The sequence below is a fragment of the Colobus angolensis genome, unplaced genomic scaffold, assembly GCF_000951035.1.
Source record: "Colobus angolensis palliatus isolate OR3802 unplaced genomic scaffold, Cang.pa_1.0 Scaffold178, whole genome shotgun sequence".
Lineage (NCBI taxonomy): Eukaryota > Metazoa > Chordata > Mammalia > Primates > Cercopithecidae > Colobus > Colobus angolensis.
The window spans coordinates 1,596,660-1,615,102 of record NW_012114910.1 but is presented as its reverse complement, the minus strand read 5'-3'; positions in this window follow the sequence as shown (position 1 = coordinate 1,615,102).

Here is an 18,443-nt window from a genome sequence, read left to right as displayed (position 1 = left end):
CCTTCCTTCCTTCCTTCCTTCCCTCTCTCTCTCTCTCTCTCTCTCTCTCTCTCTCTTTCTTTCTTTCTTTCTTTCTTTCTTTTTCTTCTCTCTCTCTTGCTTTTTTTTTTTTTTGAGTCTCACTCTGTCATGCAGTGATGCAATCTTGGCTCACTGCAACCTCTGCTTCCTGGGTTCAAGTGATTCTCCTGCTTCAGCCTGCCGAGTAGCTGGGATTACATCTGCCTCCTGGGTTCAAGTGATTCTCCTGCCTCAGCCTCTCGAGTAGCTGGGATTACAGGTGCCCTCCACTGCGCCCGGCTAATTTTTGTATTTTTAGTAGAGAGGGGGTTTCACCATCTTGGCTAGGCTGGTCTTGAACTCCTGAACTCGTGGCCCACCCACCTCAGCCTCCCAAAGTGCTGGGATTACAGGTGTAAGTCACCGCTCTCGGCCTCAGGTGAAGCTTTCTAACAAATGTTACTTTATGTTATTGTATTTCTTTAACATTTTTACACTGAAATCTATTAACTTGGGTCAACCATATGATTGTGGTGGATGGCACACTATTTACAGTTTTGGTCATCTAGTATTGGCTTACCAAATAATGATGGAGGAGATTTTTAAAAATCAAAGCATCCCATTTATTATTAAGTCAATTCTGCCTCTTATAACTTTGATATTTTACTTCTAAGTATGTTATCTGGAGTCACATAAATGTCTCTTGTATGGGATAAATATTTTTTTTATTGCAGTATTTAAATGTTTTAACCATGACCCTCACCAGCTCAGATACTCTCGGGGGGTCTAACCTGGAGATAAGCAGACATAATTTATGTGTCTCCTCCCGAATAATGGTTTCTATATCCTCACCCCCTTGTTAGTGGAAATGTAGAGCAATAGTTAAAAGTGTGGGCTCTAAGGTTGATCCAACTGGCCTGTAGCCTGGCTCTCCCCTAATGGCTCTGTGACCTTGGGAAAATGACTTAACCTCTGTTTACCTCCTTCTTCATCGTAAAAGAGAGATTAAACTATGGCACTTGCCTTGCAGAGCTGTTGTTAAAACAATGAAATAAAGTAATTTACATGCCATATATGTACTTGGAATGTTCATTGTTCATATTTTTTCTATTGTTGCTTGCCTTTACACATAGTTTTGATTGTCAAAAACCAACATAAAGCAAACAACCTTTGAAAGTGTAGCAGCATTTCTCATCTCAGAGTGTTCTTTAAAACCATCTTGATCAGGGAGTATTATATATTATTGGAAGAAAAGGTAAAAATTGAATCCGGTACCTACCCTCTGTACTGTCTGTCCTCAGTCCACTGTATATGATACAATGAGAACACTTACAGAATGTGTTGCAGTTTCTGTTCTTTGCTATAGCTATTCAACTCTGAGTCCCTTCAGAATTGGAACTGTATCTTTTTTTCTATTCCCACATGAAGTACTTATTACACCAGTTGAAAATATTGGATAAATATGTAATTGTTATAACTGATAGGGTCTGGTATAATCAGAAGAGGAAATTAAAACAGGGTCACAAACTCTAGAGTTCCCTTGACCAAAAGGAAGATCCATTTGGTCATTTTGGGGCTTATAATTTTATCTCTGATTTACAAAGTACCAAGAAGAACTGTCCTCAGCAAACTAATATGAGTAAAGTCTCTCACATTGTTGATTAGAATAAGCAATGATGTATTTATTTTTACCTAAAAATGTTGAGTTAATTATAAGGCAGGAGAGTGATAGAATGGTAAGAAGTAGTAACGTAGTACTACATAGTTTGATTTTTTTTTTTTTTTTTATGTTTCTCATGTTGCACTCTTACGGAACAACCTATACCATGGCTGCTACTTTAAAAAGCAAAGCTCATGTCTCATTAACAAAATCCAATCTGAAGCAAACCAAGGCCTTTTATTTCTTGAGTCAGTAAACTGTTTTGGGGTAAATGAGGCTTTTGGTGGGAAGTGCAAAAAACATTTTTGAGAATCAAAGTCTATGCCCATTTTATTTATTCTTTGTATAATTCAAAGGCTGAATTGGATTACTTATTCAACTAATAAGTTAAAAGTAGTACAGTACATTTTAAATGTGACATAGACTCAGATGAAGAGATATCAACCTGCAAAGAATTGCTATAAATCGCACGCTGTATTTAGTTCAGCAGTTTTGTGTTTATACCTTGCCTTAGTCTGTTCCAGCTGCTATAACAATATACCACAGACTGGGGGGTTTATAAACAATATACATTTATTCTCACATTTTGGGAGGCTGGAAAGTCATCAAAATTAAAAACCCAGACTCTGTGAAATAGCCTCTTAATAGGATAAAACAAGAAAGTAAATACCAGGAGAAAATATTTGCAAATCATACATCCGACAGGAAGCTGTGAGGAAGCCTCCAAACATAATCGTATTATTTAAGGGGGAAAAAAATGATTACAAAATAATCAAAGACACAGAACAGGCATTTCATCAGAAAAAGAGGACATAAAAGATGGCAAATAAGCAGATGACAATATGTTAGTTATGTCATGGGAATGTAAATTAATATCATAGTGAGACAGGTCACATACATCAGAATGTCTTAAACAAAATATCAGAAAAGAATCAAAGGCTGGTGGGGTTCTGGGGAAACCAGGTCACTCCATATTGGTGAAGGTCATATATAATGGTCCAGCCACTCTGGTCCTTTTCCAAACAACAACAAACAAGCAAACAACGATGTGCAAGTACCCTACAAACCAGCAACTCAAACACCCCAGCATTTATTCCCACAGAAACGAAAGCACCGTGCAATAAAGGGTTGACACAACAGGTTTGCCATGTTCAGAACCTGTAGGTTCCAAAGACAGGTCTGGCCTTACTTGGCTCCTAGATGTTAATACATACACCTTTAGAATACCATGACTGTTCCTAATAAGAGTGCCTTCCTGTAACTGGGGTCTTAGGCAGTTATGTCAACAACAGTGATCTACGGTGGGCACCTTGGGCTCTGGGGTACATGTTTGACCTTCGGGGGAGTCAACTTCATGGAGTTCTGTGAGTCCTTCTAGTCATCTAATTGGTAGGTATTCTGGAGGACACTACCCCTGACATGACAGCCTTTGCATTCATCCTGGACATGAATGTTCTCGTGTCTATATTGCGTATATTACTTATAGCCAATAACCAGAAACAACTTCTCAGATGTACTTCAAGGAGCAAGATTGAGAGTAGGAGTAGGTTTAGGCATTTTCTTTCAAGGAGTGGGTGTATATGTTTTCCTTCACAGGAGTTCAGCAATAAACAATGATTACTACCTAACGCACTGGACCATAAGCTCCAAAAGGAAGGCTATGTTTTTTGTTGTTGATGTTGTCTTCTATCTTGATCAGTGCTGTATCATCACACCCTAAAATAGTGCAGAAGTTTACTAAATATTTGCTGTGTAAATTAATTTATGTTGGACTGAGCACTGGCTGACGAGAAAGCTGAGATTATTATATTAATTTCAGACAGAGATGTTGATAACCCTTTACTCCTATTTTAAAGCAAAAAATCACAAAATTCTATTATTCTAAATATATAGTCTTTTATTGGCTTTTCAACATGTTTAAGCAGTTTTAGCAGGTTAGGGACATGCTCTCTTTCACTTCATACACTGGAAAATGCCTGCTACTTACACCTTCTCTTTGTGTGGTGACTTTATAAACCACCCTGAACAAAAGCAACTTCCAGGCTAAGGGTTATTTGAATATTGGGAAAGAATGATTCCAGAAGTCTTTTGGAAGACTTCTCTCCAATAGTTTAGAAAGCTTTCAAGTAAACACATAATAAAGAGGGATTGTAATTGGATGTCAGGTATATTACACATTCAATTGAGCATAGTATCAATATTAATTCCTTACATACTGTGATTAATTGAAATGTCATATTTATTTAAAAATGATCCCATGCTTGCACGCTAATTTATATAAGTTATCACACCAATAACTGGTCATTCTTAATAAATGAGAACTCTACTACTAAAAATTTATCCATACATTTAAAAATGATGTGCACATATATATGTACATATTGTTGATTGTAATAAGCAATGATGTAACAGTGCATGTTTAATACAGATTTAAGTTTTTCAAATATCTTCAATCCAATGTTGGTTGAATTAGCTGATGAGGAGCCCATGAATGTAAAGGCCAACTGTGTGTATGTTTGTGTGTGTATGTGTGTGTGTATTAGCTGATGTGTATATACACACATATATGTATATATACACACACACACGGTGGTTTGTAGAGTCACCCCACAAAGAGAATGTGTAAATATATAATTACCCTCATATTGTTGATTGTAATAAGCAATGATGTATTTATTTTTGCCTAAAAATGTTGAATTAATTATAGGGTAGGAGAGTGCTAGAATGGGAAGAAGTAATAATGTAGTACTAAATAAACTGTTTGATTTTTTTTTTACATTTTTCATATTGCATTTTTATGGAACAACCTACACCACACATATATACACACAAACACATATATGTATACACACACATATATTCACATATATGTATGTGTATATATACACATCAGCTAATACACACACACACACACACACACACACAAACACACACACAGTTGGCCTTTACATTCATGGGTTCCTCATCAGTTAATTCAACCAACATTGGATTGAAAATATTCGAAAAGCTATTAAATCTGTACTAAACATGTACCAATTTTTTTCTTGACATTATTCCTTAAGCTATAGAGTATAGCAACTACTTACAAAGCATTTACATTGTTTATGTAAGAGGAAGTGTGTAGGTTATATGCAAATACTATACCATTTGATATCAGAGGCTTGATCCTCCTGGAAATAATCCCTCATGGACACCCAAAGGCCACTGTGTATATATATATGCATGAGTTAAAAATTTAAAGCCCCTTTTTATTGTATTGTATTGACTTAATTGCAAAATATTCAGATTTAAAGCTCAAACTCTAATGATCATTCAATTATAAACATTGCTATTACTTAAGCAAGAGAATTGCTTGATATTAGATTTTAACTTGGTATAAAATAAGGAAATTTAAGTGATGAAAAAGCCTAACTTTGAAAAGGCAATGTTGTGTAGAATAATAAAATTATATAAGAGGTACTTTAGTCTCCTCAGAAGCATATTAAAAGGAAAATACATATTATTAAGTGATTTAGAAACAGCTAAAATGGAACTTCTTAAATAGTAATTGCTGTTTTAACATGCTTGGAGGACTCCTGGAATATAAAGTATGAACAGTTGGTTTCCAGTGTGGACATTCGTCCCCAGTATGAACTTTGTGGTATGACCCACAGTGTTCCATGTTGCATGCCTGGCAAGCTGGAGTATGTCATTACTGCAGAGTAGGGGGTGCTGTAGTGGCAGCCGTGCAGGAACTATGGATGCTATTTCCCAAAGCATACATTTTACTAACAGATTTGAGAGAAAACTAATGTTATCTATGTTCAAACTGACATGGCTTTATTATAAGTAGAATACAAAATATGCATGAAGTTTCAAAATATATCCAGGCCAGGCGCGGTGGCTCAAGCCTGTAATCCCAGCACTTTGGGAGGCCAAGACGGGCGGATCACGAGGTCAGGAGATCGAGACCATCCTGGCTAACACGGTGAAACCCCGTCTCCACTAAAAAATACAAAAAACTAGCCGGGCGAGGTGGCGGGCGCCTGTAGTCCCAGCTACTCGGGAGGCTGAGGCAGGAGAATGGCGTAAACCCGGGAGGCGGAGCTTGCAGTGAGCTGAGATCTGGCCACTGCACTCCAGCCTGGGCGACAGAGCAAGACTCTGCCTCAAAAAAAAAAAAAAAAAAATATATATATATATATCCAAAGACTTAAAAAAAGTTTTACTGTTGGTTGAGAGCCTCTGGAGGTTCTCATTCACCCCCCTCTGCTATTAGAATAATTCAGTGGGAAAGTTTGTGAAATACCATATCATTGAATCTTGAGTCTTTGATAGTCTACATTAAATAAAAATGAATTTCTTTCAAGATGGCAGCTATGCATATTCTATAGACACTTGTTTTTTCCTCTTTCCACAAAGCTGAGTCTAGCCCAAATTTTGGCTGGGAGAACTTGGTATGCAGGGAACTCATTTCCTTTTCTTCCTCTGCCTCTCCCTCCCTTTGTCTCTTCCTGTTTCCTCTACTTTTCTTATTTCTTACTATTTATCCTACTTCTTCCTTTTTCTCTCTTCTCTTATCTTCTCCCTATCTCCCAGTTCATTCCTCTGTTCTTCCTTCAAATATTTATTAGGCATCTCATACCTTTGGCACGGTGTTAAGCAATGTGGCTATAAAGATGGAAGATGAGAGAGAAAGAATTGCAGCATTCTGCTTTAAGCTCCAGATAATTATACTTATTTTTTTCAGAACTATGTCACTAGTGCCATCTACGATATGTAGCCTATGTAAAATGCTCAATAAATATTTATGAATAAACAAATCAAAGAATGCATAAGGGATTACAAGTAAACAAGTTTTAGTAATGTCTGCATTTTATTTGATCTTATTACTTGAGTCTTGCACTGATTGATAATTGAGAAAAGTGGAAGAACTAAGGTGTAAACTCAGGTGTCATAGTGCTGCTTCCTGGAGAATATCTAGCTTTGAAGAGTTGTCTTGTCTTCAATGAAGACCAAGGAGTCTGGCAAGAATCAAAGAAATGAAATAACATTCTGTGCAAAGAACACATTCAAAAACAATAAGGCAGAAAATGGCATGGCATGTTCAATAGATGATAAAACTATTTCAACATGACTAGTACAAACCACCCTGTCACAGCAGAGGGAAGTTTGGGATTAAGAATAAGTTGCTTGGTAGAAATCATGAAAAATAAATATTTTGGAAAACAGAACAAAGTGACCTTATGTATTATCGCAAGTGTTTTTGAATTTTCCTTCTCAGACATTTCTTATCCTTGATGCTCATTTAATTCTTCCAAACATGCTTTCACAGGGTAATAAACCAATTACTTTGTTCACACTTTTAAATTGGTAACAAGAGCTGAAACAGAGGATTCAGAATTAAATTCCACAGCAATACTGCAGGTTACAATAGTGTGTGAGATTTCTGGGCACAATTTTTGGAAAGAGTGTTTGGTGATTTCAGTGCTCACGCACCTGCTTAAAAGGATTCAACTCCATCTGGTTGTTTCCATCAGGGATGTGAGTAAAGTGTTATCAGACATTTTCATTTTTCAGGAGGCAAGATATCAATGCCTGAATATAAAATATGAAACATTAAATGTTGATTAACTGTATTGGTTTTCTATTACTTTTGTATAAATCACCACAAACTTGGTAACTTAAAACATGCTTATTAACTTATAGTTCTGTAGGTCTCAAGTTTGATATGGGTCTCATTGGCTAAAATCAAGGTATTAAAAAGACTGCATTTTCTTTTGCATTCTGCAGGCTCTTGGGAAGAATCCATTCCCTTGGTCTTTTCTTGTTCTAGAGGTCACTCACTGTTCTTGACTCATATCCCCCTTCCTCTGTCCTCAAAGCCAGTAACATTGCATCTTTCTAAACTTTTCTTCTGCAGTCACATCACCATCTGACTACAGCTAGAAAAGGTTCTCCAGTTTCAAAAACTTATGTGATTAGACAGTCCACCTGATTAATTCAAAATGACTCCTGCAAAGTTTTTGGCAATGAAAGGAAATGTATTCACAGGTTCCTGAGATTAGGACTTGCATCTTGAGGGGTGGGATTTGAAATTTGTCTACCACACAAGTTTATGTGTCAGTACATATGTTTTTATTACTGTGTAAGTCAATGCCAACTGTCAGATACATAGTGTTTATAAAGCCAACATTTATTTATCCCTAATAGGTCAATATTTTCACCTCCTTCTTTTCCTTTTGGAAAGAAAGTCCAGGGAGAGTGATCAGCAAGATGGCAGAATAAAAGTTCTCTGGCTCTAGTCTTCCTCACAGAAGTCCACCTAGCAACTATCCACATATAAGAACATCCTCATGGATATCTCAGAACTTGAGAATGGACCATGGAACTGAGAAAAGCTGCATCTGAAGAGTAAGAGGAACAGTTTCACTTGGCTTGTGTTGTCCTTCCCTCCAAGTTGGCACAGCGTCACACAAAGATGACTCCCCTTGGCCCACAATATCAATAGTGGGAAAAGAAAGTCAGAGACAGCCACTCACCTTCCCCACCATTCTGGGATCCTCTGCAAGAGACCTATTTCTGTCTTGTCTCATGGGGGAACATGAAGGTACTGGCAGTGCTAGACTACCTGGGGTCAGTTAGAAACAAAGAGCAGGGTGGAGCTCAAAGTGACCAGTGAATAGATGTTGGTAGTAGCTCTGCATTCTGGCCAACAGAGGAATCCCACCAGAGAAACAACACAATCCCACCAGAGAATCCCACCTGGCCAACAACATTGATTTGCAGAAAGCACAGTAGACAGGTTATTAGTTTAAAATAGCATATTATATGTGTAGGATGATTTATGTTGACCACATGGTAACCACGAATCAAATACCTATAGTAGAGTCACAAAACATAAAAAGAGACTCAAGGCATGCCACCACTGAAAATCACCAAAACACAAAGGAGGACAGTAAGAGAGGAAGAAAAAAACAAAGGATTTATGAAGCAACCAGAAAACAAATTACAAAGTGGTAGTAGCAATTTCTTACCTATGCATAAATACTTTGAATGTAAATGGATTAAAATTCTTCAATAAAAAGAAATAGAAGGCCTGACTAGATTAAAAAAAACCTACGTTGCCTATGAGAGTCTCGCTTTATTCATAAAACACACATAGACTGAAAGTGAAGAGACAGAAAAAGATATTCCACACAAATGGAAATCAAAAGAGATCATTAACTACATTTAGACAAAATAGACTAAGCTGAAAACTGTAAAAAGAAACAGAGTAATTAAATAATGAGAGGCATAATAATTATAAATATATAGGCACCCTACATAAGAGCATTTAAATATACAAAGCAATTATTAAATGATCTGAAGTGACAGGTAGATTCCAAGATTCCAAGTAGGGGATCTCAATACCCCATTTTCCACAGTGTACAGATCATCAAATCAGAAAATCAATAAGGAAACATTAGGCTTGAATTAAACTTTAGACACAACGGACCTTACAGACATACACAGATGTTCCATCAAACAGCAAGAGAATACACATTATACTCATGTGTATATGGAACAGTCTCCAGGATGTATCATATATTAGGCCATCAAACAAGTCTTAACAGATTTTAAAAGATTGAAATCATATCAAGATCTTCTCCAAAAACAATGGCATGAAATTAGAAATAAATAACAGGAGAAATCTTGGAAAATTCACAAATACGTGGAAATGAAACAACATGCTCCTTAAAAATGGGCAAGAGAAGAAATCAAAAAGGAAATGTAAAAATATCTCAGGATCAATGAAAATGGAAATACAACCTACCAAAACTTATGAGATGCAGCAAAATTAGTCCAAACAGAAAAACTTATAGCAATAAATGACATCAAAAATATCTCAAATAAACAATCTCAACGAATTAGAAAAAAGAAGAAATTAAGCCCAAAGTGAGCAGAAGGATAGAGACACCAGAAAGACGAGAGAAAAAATAATTAACAAAACAGAGTGGGTTTTCTTAAAAGATCAATCAATAAACTCTATCAGCTATAATAAGCTAGACTAGGAAAAAAGAGAAAACTCAAATACATAAAATAAAAAATGAAAGAGGAGGGTTTTTTTTTTCTGTTTTGAGAAATGACAGAAAAATGGTCAAAAATTATAAAATCTTTAAATGCAATCTACTTTACAGAATTGTATACAGATGGAGAATTCCTATTCCCAAAACCCCAAATCTTAAATTTTTCAATATTCTAAACTTTTTAAAAAGCCAACATAATACCACATGTGGAATATTTTACACCTGACCTCATGTGACTTGTCACAGTCAAAACATGGTCAAAACTTGGTTTCATGCACAAAATTTAAGAAAATGTATGTATTTACCTCAGCCTATGTGTATACGGTATACATGAAACATAAGTGAATTTTATATTTAGACTGAGTCTCATTCCCTGGATATCTCATTATAAATATGCAAATATTCCACAAATAAAAACAAAAACAAAATCCAAACCACTTCTGGTCTCCAGCATTTAGGATAAAAAATACTCAACCTGTATTTTCATTCTTTCAATAAATTCTGTGAAAAGCATTAAGAAAATTTCTATTTAAAAAATGTATTGTGTGAGTCCAAAAACTTTCAAAAACAATTCCTTAATGTGTTTGTCTTTTCCGGTTTATTGTAAAGTGCCTTTTTCTTATGGACGTTTGTATTCTGTATGAGCCAAGGGAAAACTTCTCCTTTGCCCCGTGAAGTTTCCCTGGAAATCAGCTAACAAGAGTCAGATTGTAACTGGATCCTGGTTGATTTGCTCACCATTCAAATGTCAAACACAAGAGATGAGGGCTGGTGTGAGGAAAAGTTGGTTGAAACAGAGAGCTAGCAAACCAAGATGTGAAACTGTATTCTAAAGCGCCATTTAAATTTTAAATTTTACCATAGAAACTTTAAAGGAAAACTTAGTATGGGAGGCATGCAGGAGTGGGGCAGAGGGTGCAGGGTACCTGTGTCTTGTTCTGATTGCTATGTGAGTAATTGCTCATATGCGGATCTGGTTGGCATTATGTTCAGCTAGCTGATGCTTTACTAATTGTTCATGACTTCCCCTAAGTGAAAGGATTCCGCAGGGGCTATGGGCTTTTTGCCTAGTTTGTTTAAAGATTAGCCTCTGGAATTCCTTAAGCAAGAACATAATTAGATAAGCATGTATGGCTAGAGGGGAGTTTCTAGAGAAGGAAGGAATGGAGGGGAGAGAGGGAAGGGAAGAAAGTAAAAGAAAGTGGGTGATTAAAACATATTTTAAAAACTGAGGCCCTGGTTAAAAGACTAATATGAGAAACAGTATACAAAATATAATAATATGCATATTCATGCATGGGAGTAAACAAAACATGGACATATTAAAGAAAGGACCAGAGGGTTGAAGTTTCATACTGTCCTGAGATGACACAAATAATAGGGGTTTGGAGCACACCAAGACCAGGAAGGAGCAGAGGGAAAAGGCATGGCTAGCCAAGGTTTTCTTACTATGCAGTTGAAACTGACACAGGACAGGCAAGCCCACAAACTGAGGCTCATCCGGGGGGCGTTCTTGGCTTTGCCCAGGAAATAATTCAAGGGCAAGCTGGTGGTGTTAAAAAGTAACTTCTACTGAAGCAGCAGTGTGCAGCAGAAGCAGAGGTACCTTTCCTTGTGGAGCAGAACTAACACATAGGCGGTGTAGCCACAGTAGCAGTTCAGAGGCAGCGCCTTGCTCATATATATATATATATATATACACACACACACACACCTGCTTTTAATTTTATGCAAATTAAGGGGCGGTTTATGCAGAAATGTCTAGGGGAGGGGTAGTCACTGCTAAGTCATTGCCATGGAAAGGGGCGGTAACTTCCGGGTGTTGCCATGGCAATGGTAAAATGATTTGGCATACAGGTGGGCGTGTCTTACAGGAAGGTGCTTCCACCAGGACCTGTTTTAGCTAGTCCTCAATTTGGTCAGGTGTCCAAGACTCACTTCTGGAGTCTCGTCTGACCTCTTACCTCAAAATCTCATGAATAGCAGCTCTTAGAAAGAATGTTTCTGCATGAGTTCATGTCATTTGCAGGGACATGGATGAAGCTGGAAACCATCATCCTCAGTAAACTAACACAGGAACAGAAAACCAAACACCGCATGTTCTCACTCATAAGTGGGAGCTGAACAATGAGAACACACGGACACAGGCAGGGGAAATCACACACCGGGGCCTGTCGGCGGGTTGAGGGCAAGGGGAAGGATAGCATTAGGAGAAATATCTAATGCATGCACGGCTTAAACCTAGATGACAGGTTGATGGGTGCAGCAAACCACCATGGCACATGTACACCTATGTAACAAACCTGTACATTCTGCACATGTATCCCAGAACTTAAAGTATTAAAAAAGAAAAAAAGAAAAAGAACGTTTCTGTCTGATCCTCAAAGGTGTCAGGCTATCAGTCTTTCTCTCCCAGAAGCCAATCCTTCCTAGATTCTGACAAGGGGAAGGGAGTGGAAAGACAGCCTTGCTATTTATTTCCCAATGAAGATTTTCTCTACAGATGCAAATCTCCTCCACAAAGGCAGCTTTGCTTGGGTATTTCTGTCTGCACTCTCTTTGAATAGCCATCTCAAAATATGTCAAAGAAGTATATTTTGGGGTAAAATATTTTTGGTATTATTTAGTCCCTGATTTGAAACTGTATTTTCAGAAAGTTTCATATATTAATGTAGGATTGGTAAGTATAGAGAGTTTGGGGTTAGAAGTTTCTAAATAAGAGTAGGCAAAATGGGTGGGGGAACATTGGAACAAGCCAAGAAAGAAATTTAAGTACATTGCTTTTTATCTTCTTCAAACAGCCTCAGTCCTGAGAATAGATCAGTTCAGTTAAACAGTTGTGTCCCAGTGCAGAAGATGTCAATGCAGATGGGCCCTCAAAGCTAGGCCTATGTATATGAGGCAAGCAAACAGAAATTTAATAAGAGGCATTTCTATGTAAACAGGAAAAAAAAAATTTAATGACTGGAGTAGTCTATAAACCAGTTTTGCTAGAGTAACTGAAGTTTCTTCAGTTTGAGTGGGCAGGCAGTGGCAATTTAATAGATTTATCTGGATTGTAGTTTGAATCAGGTGTTCCAGTGAACTTTCTGAGTAGTTTATACATCAACAGGTATGAAGAGTATTTATATATAAGCTGCTGTAGTTATTTCTGTTAAAGTTTATATCAAGTTGTCTGGCTTTAGTTTTCAGAGCTTTAGGAAAAAAGCAGTTTTACTTTCTCATTATTTCAAAACAGAATTTTAGGACGCAAATAGAAATGTTAGTCTGGAGAGTCAGAGTCACATATAGAGTTAAAAGTTTAGGATTTAGTTTAGACAGAGGGTAATTCATAAAATCTGAAAAAAAAGAGTTGAAGTTAATGACAGGTGTACCATAGGTTTGATTTATTTGTTGCTGTTTTTGACTGTTGTTGAAACATAATTTTTCTCTCTCCAGTGCCCAATTTCTACAAGAAGAAATCATAGTATGAAGAACTTATTTGCAAACTAAACTTTAGTTTTTAAAATACTTGACTATTTGCATAAAGTGCAAGAAGAATAGTGATTGGCCACAAAGGCTCTTTTTAAGTTGACTTTTTTGGAACTTTTGTATATGAAATTTTGGATTAGACTTAAAAATATTGAGGATTGGGGGACAAGGCAAAGATTGTGTCTGTAATATTTGTACATATTGAATGAATTTCTCTATTGTTGACTACGAAAAAAGATTTAAGAAAACCAATGTTTCCAACAATATAAATCATTAAAATAATTTTAGTTCTTCGTCAGATCAGTCACATGTAATTAGTTCTTCTTCTATTTGATGTTAGGTTAGCAATTTTATGAGTCCAGCTTTTTCTCCCAATGGAGTTTTAAAATTTTAACCCAGTTGTATTCTTACTCAGTGTTAACCAGTTGAATCATACTCAACTTTGAATATGATATCAAAATTGTCAGAAACCTGTATTTAAGGGTACTTGTTGTAGTCCTTTTGTGAATCTCCTTAAATATACAACACTTTAGTATTTGCCAAGAGCTTTTAGAAAAGCGAAAAGCATCAGAATATAGGAGTTTACTGTGTACAACAATACTTACAATGACCATTGTTAAAGATAAAATTGACAAAAAAAGTTTATTTCCTGTGGCTTACAACAATTGTACACATTAACCATAATTATGATTGATAACGTATGCCAAGACATATCAATTTTTTGGGAATGTCATACAATTTTGGAACACATATTAATAACACATCCGCACAAATATATTTAATAAAGAAAGCATGAGGCACATTCTCTTTCTCCCTTTTTTCCTGGCAGTTTACTTAAAAGGTGAACAAAATATCTCATAATAATACTACATAAAATTCTCATTTAAATGAGAAAACCTGCAAGGCCTGGTGGCTCATGCCTGTAACACCAGCACTTTGGGAGGTTGAAGTAAGAGGATTGTTTGAGCCCAGGTGTTCGAGACCAGCCTGGATAATAAAGTGAAACCCACATCTCTAAAAATAAAGAAATAAATAAGAAAACCAAATTTTACTTTTATATAAATGTATTATTAATACTAAAGCTAAGTTTATTAAAATCTTATGAACAGATCCATTGTCCAAACTGTGTCTATCTAAATGCACAAAGAAACAAGTAGTCCCTTGCAGGAATAATCATGCACTGCAACTGTTGTCAGTCACCTCCCAAACTGCAGCCCTTGACAGTGACTTGCCAGCCATTGCATACCCAAATGTCAAGTGCTATTTGTCTCACAATACAAACTAACTCCTGGTACCATCCAAAGCCAAAGAGATCAAAGAACTCAATGCAAGAGACAGCAAAGCTTTAAACGTGTGAAAAACCTGTTCATGAGTATTAGGGCTCCAGGAGGAAGGCAGAAGACTCCTAGAAAAGACTGTGTGTTGCCTTTTCCTGTGTTTCTCAATGGGTCTGAGGGTTGCTAGGAGTCTTCTTAAGATCTCTTCGTGTGGTATTGTTATCAGCTGGAGGGTCTTGATTATAAGTCATCCAGGTTCTTGGCATTTTGAACAAAGAATTGGACAGAATGCACAAACAAAGCAATGAAAAGAATGAAGCAACAGAAGAATAAATTTATTGACATGAAAGTACACTCCACAGAGTGAGAGCAAGCTCAAGCAAGGGGCTCAAGAATGCTGGTTACAGAATTATCTAGGGTTTAAATATCCTGTAGATGTTTCCAGTGGTTATTTGGTTACACTCTATGTAAATGAAGAAGTGGCCCATGACCAGTCTGATTGGTTGCAGAAGGAGACCAATCAGAGGCTGAAGTTTCAAAGTTACACCCCTATGCAAATGAAGACTAGGCCTGCAACCAGTCTGATTGGTTGTGAGAGGGACCAATTAGAGGTACTTTCCATTTTTCATCTGTGGCACAGAAGGTGTGGGTAGTGATTGCAAAGGGATCTTGTTGTTACTTGGACATGGTAAGTTGGGGTTTTCCTTTTGATTCAGTTCTTGCTAGTCAGTGCAAATTGGCCCTAGGTTCCCTGCCTCCAGACCCTTTTCTCCTGCCTCAATAGTTAAGGTAGCATACAGGAAAGAAGAAAAGAAGTAAATGGGAAGCACTTTGGGAGGCCGAGACGGGCAGATCACAAGGTCAGGAGATCGAGACCATCCTGGCTAACCCAGTGAAACCCCGTCTCTACTAAAAAATACAAAAAACTAGCCAGGCGAGGTGGTGGGCGTCTGTAGTCCCAGGTACTCGGGAGGCTGAGGCAGGAGAATGGCGTGAACCCGAAAGGCGGAGCTTGCAGTGAGCTGAGATCTGGCCACTGCACTCCAGTTTGGGTGACAGAGCGAGACTCCGTCTCAAAAAAAAAAAAAAAAAAAAAGAAGTAAATGGGAAAGCAAGTCTTACAGAAAACTGTTGTGGAGATTTTAAGCTTTCCCAAAAGCCAGTGAAGTTCTAGTTAGCAGGAGTTTCAGGGAGAAAAAAAAAAATCTAGTTCAGTAAGAAGTTCCCAAGTGAGAAATAGGATTTTAAAGAGATCAGAGAAGAATAGCAGCTTTTAATTAAGCTTATTTTTGACCAGAGTGCTTTTAAAAATCCTTTCGAATATACCAGTAGCAAACTTTATGTCTCTTGAGAGGCTGAGCTTTCATTGGAGCTGAGAATATGGCAGAGGTAGCTGAGGGAGAGATCTCTCTACCTTCCTGGCCAGGGAGAATCCAACCTCTTTCACTCATTTGTTTGTTCCCCAGTGTGGAGTGAGGTGTGTCTCTCTGGGCCAGTGGCGAAAGCAAGATACAAGGAAAACAGAAGTTGCTCCACACTCTAAATATGTGCCAAACGTTTAAAACAAAGATATACCTAAACAAATCACTCAAAAACAAAACAAATAAGCACACATGAAATTAAACCCAAGAAGTCCCTCATGGCTTAACCAAGCTCTCCAAAGAGGGATCAAAAGCTGCAACCCTCCCGGGATGCAGAACATCCTCAAAGACATCTCAAAGAAAGGACAGGATTGTTAACTGCACATGAGGTACACACCACATTTCTGCCCAGCAATATTCTTTAGGATTTCAGCTTCTCAGCTGACTGTCTGCACACAAAGGCTTGACAACCCCTGTGCTCCAGAGATGGAGGATTAAAAGAAACAGTAGGTAAGACCGGAAATCAAAAACTGCCCATAGGGTTAGAAAATATATTAATGGTTACCTCAAAAGATCAAGAGTCACAAAATATAAATTCAACATGGATAATTCAGACTCATTTTTGTAAATATTTCTTTTTTCTTCTTAGTTAAAAGGCTTAACATTTCTGAGGGACTGATTCCCTGACCAGGAACCAAACCCTGGCCATGATGGTTAAAGAGTGGAATCCTAGCCGCTGAACTACGGGCTGGAGTGCCTTTTTGAAAAATCCCACAAGGGATCCAACACAGCACTTTCAGCAAACTGCCCAGTGTGGTGTCAGAGCCCCGACATTGGAAAATGTTTGACTCACAGGTTGGTAAGAAGAATTTATCGACAAAAGTTAGATTTGAAAAAAGAAGGATTTGTTAGAAAGAAAGAACGCTGCAGAAGAATGCAGTGGGATGCCTCAGCAGGAGAGGACTGAGCTACCACAATGGATTTTTCCTTAGGGGTATTTATAGACCTTAAAGCATGCGCTTAAGGGTAATTTGGACTATGTTAGCCATGTAGGTCATGAGAAATGATTACATTTGTCCATGTGTTGGTGCCTTAATGTCAGCAAGGGTTGCACAAAGAGTTTCACCATGCATGCATTCTAGAGATGTTTGTAAAGTCTAGTTACTTATGCATTTTAGGGAAAGAAACCTGGAACTAGATGCTTTAGATCATAGGGAAGTCAAATTTTGTCTGAATTCCTCAGATAAGGAGTTTTGCCTCTGGATGTTCTGCTTGATGGCCACCGGTGATCTTTACTCTCCTTACATACAAAGGATTTTAACTTTTTTAAAAAACTGATTTCTGCCTTTCTTTTAAAAAAAAATCTTGCCAAGGAATTTCTTAAGTCTCTCTCTCTCTCTCTCTCTATCACAGATTTGTATTTTTATAGGTACCAATAAGATAGCTATTTAAGATGAGAGCGCTCCAAAAAGTTTTCTTTAAAATATAGGTAATTTATTTATTACATAAGTGAACTAGTTCATATTCAATTTGTTTCCTGGTAATCCAAATTGGAAGGGGAAAAAGACAAGGATTCTTACTACTCTTATTCAACCTGGGCTCCATAGGCAGAAATCTAGGATGACTGACTTGGTAGAGTAATTCTTACTATTTTTTGTAAGCGTTTCCTCTGTTGTTCCAAGGTTCCGTCTATAGGCTATGAAACAGAGGGATTTGTTATCCTGCTCACAGCACCAAAACTCTAGGGGCCAAGGAAAACTCCTTTGCCCACTGATGTAGTTCATTGAAAAATCAACTGACAAAAGGCAGATTAATAAGAAAAAAAGGCATACAAAATTTATTAATGTGCACATGTGCACACAGGCAACCAGCAGGCCTTGGGGCTGCTCTGTCTATGGAGTAGTCATTCTTTTATTCTTCTACTTTCTTAATACACTTGCTTTCACTTTACTGTGTGGACTCACTCTGAATTATTTCTTGTGCGAGATCCAAGAATTCCTGAAACCTTTCCTGGGGTCTGGATGGGGACACCTTTCTGGCATCACATCTGCCACATTTTGGGAAACAAAGGCTGGGCATGGTGGCTCAAGCTTGTAATTCCAGCACTTTGGAAGGCCAAGGTGAGTGAATCCCTTGGGGTTGCAAGTTCGAGACTAGCCTGGCCAACATGATGAAATACCGTCTCTACTAAAAATACAAAAAAATTAGCTGGTTGTGGTGGTGGGCACCAGTAATCCCAGCTACTTGGGAGGCTTAGGCAGAAGAATCACTCAAACCCATCAGGTGGAGGTTGCAGTGAGCAAAGATCGTGTCACTGCACTCCAGCCTGAACAATAGAGAGAGACTCTGTCTCAAAACCAAAACAAAGACAAAATATTTCATTTTGTTACACCAGTAAACTACGTGTGTGTGTATATATATGTATATATGATATATATCATTTTTAAATTTTATATAGTGATACATATATCATTTTTTTTTTTTAACATTTCACAGACCATCTCCTTTCAGCTCTCAAATACTGTCTGATACTTCAAAGCATCTCAATCATACAACATCTGCCCACATGGCCCAACTGATGTTTTCGAAAACCTTGTCAAGAATTCCAGGGGGAATAGAGTTATTC